Source organism: Pinus tabuliformis, chromosome J (assembly GCF_031772625.1).
Source record: "Pinus tabuliformis cultivar Carrire ecotype Pingquan chromosome J, CPIR1, whole genome shotgun sequence".
NCBI classification, from domain to species: domain Eukaryota; kingdom Viridiplantae; phylum Streptophyta; class Pinopsida; order Pinales; family Pinaceae; genus Pinus; species Pinus tabuliformis.
The window spans coordinates 1,271,298,699-1,271,304,925 of NC_142295.1; the positions used below are offsets into that span (position 1 = coordinate 1,271,298,699).

A 6,227-nucleotide genomic window follows, 5' to 3' on the forward strand; every position below is an offset into this window, starting at 1 on the left:
TAATGGATCTCGACATATCTCCATGACTAGAGATGTGGAAAACTACTACCATGTGACCATTTAGAGGGCACTTGTACTGTGAATGGAAAATTACATGAAGGCATGGAGATTATTAAATCAACTAAAGGTATAACAACCTAGAATCTAGATGACATGGAAGGAGGTCGACACATTAGAGATTTATCCAATATAAATAATTGTGCGATGTTTCATAAGTTTTAAATGGAAAATGGTGAATATGATGCCAATATCAATGTTTATGATACAATTCATTTTGAAACAGTTGATAGTAGGGACAATCAAAAGGATTGGATGAAGATCAAGGAACATGTTGGAAACTGTCAGAGAAGGACTCTCATATCTAAGCTGATTTCTCAGATACATTAGATGCAATATAGAAAGTTGAAGGCCAATCATTAAAAGCTCAGGATGTACCTACGACATTGCAAGGGCAAGAAGCTGGTTCTATCACTTTGACCACTATTGCGAGTGGTAGTGAACTAGCACAAATATTTTTTTTTCATCCAATTCAACAGATGTCAATGCGAGACACAATGATGTCTGAATATGCCTTACACATCCAAGGTAAAGGTGGAATGGAGGTTCCTAAGAAAATCTTCCCTCCCTCTAAAGAGCTTGAAAGCTAAATTGGGGTCAAACTTACGAAAATGTTACATCAAGTGTTTACATGAAGATCTATTGGGGTCTATTAGAGTTGACTCTCTCAGAAGTTATAGTCTTATGTTTGTCTCATTAGTGAGTGCTCTTGGTGGTAATGGAGTGGGTAAGATTCTTTTACCAACTACCATCAGTGACATGGTTATTGTTGTTTGTGATGATGAGACAATAAGCATATTCGCTTATGCACTGAGCTCGCAAGAATATCAGGATTTCTTCTATGACAACGCACCTGATAGTGAGAAACAAAAGGAAATAAACATGAATAAATAAAATTAATGTGCAGATTTATCTGTTATGGGCGGAGTTTTTCCAAATCTAGTTTGGCTATCAGATGGTTTCTTACTCAAGTAAAGTTATTTCCAAAGAGAGAAGTTAAGGATCTTAGGATATACACACGTGGAACCAAAATGAATGGGGTTTCAGATTCATCGCTATATACAAAAGATATGCATGCAAAAATATCCTTTCATGGTGACGGTCCTCCATGAAAAGTTAAGTACTTGGTAACCTATTATTATGCAAGACAATTTGATGCCATTAGAAAAAATTGGTGTCCAACATAAATGAAATTTATATCGTAACTAAGTAATTGCAATAAATGGGGACCTCAAGGAGGAAAGAGAAAGGTATTTTTCGCAAAATCCGTGGATGGAATATTTATTATTAGGAAAGTCACCAGGACAAAATTAGTGTATTTTATGAAGTTTTACGCAGAATATTTCAAATATTTGTCTACATCATTCAGTTTTGGAAGGCCCACAAGTTTGGTAAAATTCCTTAGTATTTATCACATTTGATACTCATGAGTCATATTATTTTTTATTCTATATTTGACTATATATGTGGGTATGCTACATAATGCGATTATCTTTCATATCACTATAAAGAATGAAATTGGTGGAAAAGAGATTAGGATGGAACTAATGGTAATGGAAAATCTATTTTGGGAAGAAATCTAACACACTTTTATGACCTCAAAGGCTCGAGTCGCTCCTGTTACAATATAGATTCATCAGGTAACAAAAAAGTTCTTCTGGACCAGAATCTCTTAGAGACCATGCCAATTGCTTCAATATTTCATGGGAATAAAGAAAAACACCTTTTGCAGAGAGTAATCTTGAATGATACTTCATTTCTTATAGTAAATATCGTTTTATGTTTTCTTAATCAACCATAATTGTAATATTAGTTTTAATTTTTTGTTGAGCTAGTTGGTTATCATGATTGTTTGGAATGTGTTTCTGTAGTGAATTGATGTCATGGATTGTTCATTACCTTCTAGAGTTGATGAAGAGCATTGTTATATCATTTTAGGTGTTATTGATTTTATGAGGAAGTATACATGGAACAAGCATGTAGAGACTTGGGCAAAAGATTTTTGTATTCTTGGTGTTCTGAAAAATATATAACCAACAATTATATCTTGAAAGTGATACAAAAAGCATTTTTGAAAGGCCATGTCTACATACCTTTTAATAGTTCAAGATTAGTGGTATCCTCCAACTATCAACCCCTTTTCGTCATGGATTGACAAAAAAAAATATCGTTGGATTTTAGAAATTTGTGGTTTATATCTTCTAAGTTAGTTACCAGACAACCCACAATAATAACCATTTTCTGTTAACATTTCAAATCCCAACAAGGATCCATCATCAGCACTATTTTTGAATGTTGATAATAGAAGTGCTAAATTAGTGTAGCTCTTCTTGCTATCTTCTCTCTGAATTTTTCGAGTAAAATTATTTTAGTGCATGTATACCCTTCGTATAGGGAAATGATTCTAGATTTTATTACTATGGGTTCTCCGATAACTAACTTGGAAAAAGGTTGTTCTTTAATTTTGCAAAGGAAGATACTAGGGATCAAGTTTCTTAGTACCTTAAGCCATGTAGACCATTATGCAATCTTCCAAGCCAACACAATGACCTTATTCACCATGTACGTTTTGAAAATTTTTGTTGAAAAGGACAATGAGAATCACACAAGATGCTCGTCCCCAGGATTGATCCAATTGAATATTTCCTTTGTATTAGATATTTCTATTCTTATTTCCCTAACTGCGAAGAAGATCTAGGAATACTGATATTTTAGGAAATCCAAAATTTGTGTAGATCATTATGATATAGTTCATATGTCTTGTTGGTTTGCATGTCACACATGAATTGTTCACACAATGCTTTTTTTTGGTAATAACTAACTCCTACAATTTCTTTGAAATATATTTTCTCAATTTTCCATTTTAAGTAATGTTATCAACAATTTCAGCTGCTTGGGTCAAAGCATGTATCTATCAAGGTTTGAGAGATGAATACACAATTTTATTATTTTATTATTTTTTTCAAATTTCAATACATGAAGTTTAGTTTACATTTTGGATAAATTCAATTGTTCTTGCTATGATTTTTTTATGTAGTGAAGTTTCCTAATGATTGCAACCATATTTCATTTGGCAAGCTAAGCATTCTTTACATGAGGCTTATGCTTCTGATATTGCACTTTTATGATAGGAGCAAGCAACAAGTATTGGTAGTCAAATATTTCATTCTTTGGGACCATCATTTAAATAAATAGTTCGGTAGTTCCTTGATTTGAAATATTTGGAGGAGCTCATTTTATGTTCCTCATGTGGATCTAGCTATAAGTTGAAGTAATATGTCCCCATCTTATTTTTCTTTTCCTCTTTAAGTCTTCTAATAATTTCTTCTGGTTGAATATTGTCTTTCATTTACTACTCTGATTATTTTCAATGCTTTAATATTGAACTTGACTTATGCCATGAATAAAGGATTTTGGTTGATTGTAAAATGCCTCTTTATCTTATTTTTTCCAACCAACTAAAGTTAGTGTATTAAAACCATCTTTTGAACTCAAAATATTTCTGAATTCATCATTACAAGTGATACGATTTTATTTTTCCTTGATGAGAAGTATCAAAATGTTTTCTTTCGTGTTTCTATCCTTTCAAAAATTGGTACATTGTATGTAAGTTTTGATTTCTTGTTTTTGTCCATTAAGGTATAATATTCATATGGAATGGTGTTGATCAATTTTTGGTGACAAAGGATCCTTTTACCATCACTAATGAGTTTATGGTGACATTTTTCACCGATCACCAAAGTTATGAATTGATGATGGTCAACAGACACCACCATATATATGCATCAGTAGTGACGACAATGAAAGGTCCATCACCATAAATCATTGTTGTTCACATGAAATAACAATGGTGAATGAACGTCACAATATATATGCATGAATCCTGATAAACGTGAAAGGTCCATCATAATAAATCATTCTTGTTCATATGAAATGGAGACAGTCACTATCCGTCATTATAATCATTATTTATGATAGACCATAAATGACAGCACAACACCTATACTTTTCACGATGCCACCTTTGGAGACGTTAAAATTTTTTGTTGACTAAGGCTAAGGTATGTCACCATATCTGATATGAAATGGTGACGGTCATTATCCATCATTGAAAATAATTATTGGTGGCATACCTTGAATGTACCACAATGTCTATACTTTTGGTGACACCACCTTTGGTGACATTCAATTTTTGGTGAGAAAGTCTTTATTGACCATCACAGATGAAATTATGGTGAAATCTTTTGACCCTCTCCATTGACCTTTCTTGTTGTAGTGTTATGGTTAGTGGGTGTCATGACGAGGCTTAACAGAGCCATTTCTGTACTTAAAACACCCATGTTCTGGGATTTTTGTTGTAAAAAGACTCGACAACATCTATATATAAACATATATTTTTTGGTGATTAATGGTAGATGTGTTTGCTTTGATTTTTTGTAAATTTTTAACTATGAAAATTTTACATTCATAAATGTAACTATAAAGAATGGACAAATCCCAATATAATAATTTTTTTTCGAGTGAATCAGCTAATTCATTACATTCTCTAGTAATGTGTTCATAAGTGATAAACTCAAACTCACATTCTGAAAGTCACACCCTTAAAATCTAACATAACAAGATTGGATTGCCAATGTGATAGTGATTACTTAATTACATAATGACTAGCTAAGAGTCTAACATGACCACTAGATTGGAAATGTCTCAAGACGAGACTCTAGTAACGAGTTAGACAATGGACATGTACTCAACAATATTGTTGGTGGTAGAACCAAGAAAAGCTCCCTCGGAACTAAGTAGTTCTGACTCAAGTGTGTAAATGATCCATGTAGTTGATGTAATGCATTGTGTGTGATGATTGGAACCACTTGCGTATGTGATGTATGGTAGCAGTGAAGAATTCTATGTGAAATAAGTGACGTATATGAGGAAAATACCCATTAAAAGGCTAAAAAAGTCTAGACACATCAAGAGAAGAAAAAATTTTGTACATAAAACTACAAATTAGATGCCCAGTAAAGTACTAGGAAAATTAATCTTTTAAATAGAGCCCATTGCAGGACTCAATGAGTGGAATTCCATCGCAATCCTGATGTTCATAGGGGCCATTTGAACAAACCTTAGTAACAACATATGGGTCGACCCATAACGGTTTAAGGGTTCTTGCCCCCAAGAGATTATGCTTGTGATCGTAAAGTAAAATGAGGTTGCCTTCTTGGTAAGATCGAGGGTTAACATGTTTATCATATTTGGATTTGACTCAATGCTTATGGGCTTGGAGATCCATTTTGACATCTCAACAAGTCTCATCCAGCTCATTGAGTGACAAAAGACACTCTTCTTCAGTAGTAGTTTCGGGCAAGAGTTCGACAACTAATTTTAGGGAGGGAATTTGGCACTCAATTGGAAGAACTTCTTTTAGGCCATAGGTGAGTTGGAATGGTGTATAGCCTATAAGAGTTTTGACTAACATTCACTATTCCCAAAGAGTAGGATATAACATGCAATGCCAATAGGTTTCATGATTTCCTACTAACCGATGCAGCATGGTTTTTAGGACATTGTTGATGGCTTCAACTTGACCATTTCCTGCGGGTAGTAGGAGGAAGAATTTTCTTGCTAAAAAATCAGCAACTATGTTGAGTCAAACATCATATGGTTTTGAAAGTGGTTCCGATGGTCTATAACTATTGTTTGGTCCATAACAATCGTGTGAGGTATGCTGGAATGAGAGATTACCTAATTGAATAGGAATAAAGCAGCACTTTATCTATCAGCTCGAAAAGTGGAAATGGCTTATTCCCATTTCGTGAAGTAGTCCACAATAGCAACAATGAAATTGTTTCCATCATAGGAAGTGGGGTTACAAGTAATGAAGTTGCTGACCCATCTAACAAAGGGGCCAACATAGATAACTGTTTGAAGAGGCATAGGGGGTGCACAAATTTTATTGGTAAACATTTGACATGGATGACAATGTTGGACTACATTAATATAATCTTTAAAAAAGGTTGGTTAGTACTATCCTGTGCAAATTTTTTTCTAAGTGGTAGCCATGTCAGAAACATGACCACCACATGCCCCAACATGGCATTCATTTAGAATGTTTTTTGCCTCGGTATGTGTAAGAAAACATCGAAGAACTGAGATAATGCCACCATGATATAGAGT

The 6,227-nt window shown here is 33.8% G+C and overlaps 1 pseudogene; it reads left to right on the top strand.

The window, feature by feature from the left end:
* Positions 1-1,127: 1,127 nt before the first annotated feature.
* LOC149231884 (1-phosphatidylinositol-3-phosphate 5-kinase FAB1A pseudogene) lies at positions 1,128-2,267 on the top strand (annotated as a pseudogene).
* The last annotated feature ends 3,960 nt before the right edge of the window (positions 2,268-6,227 follow it).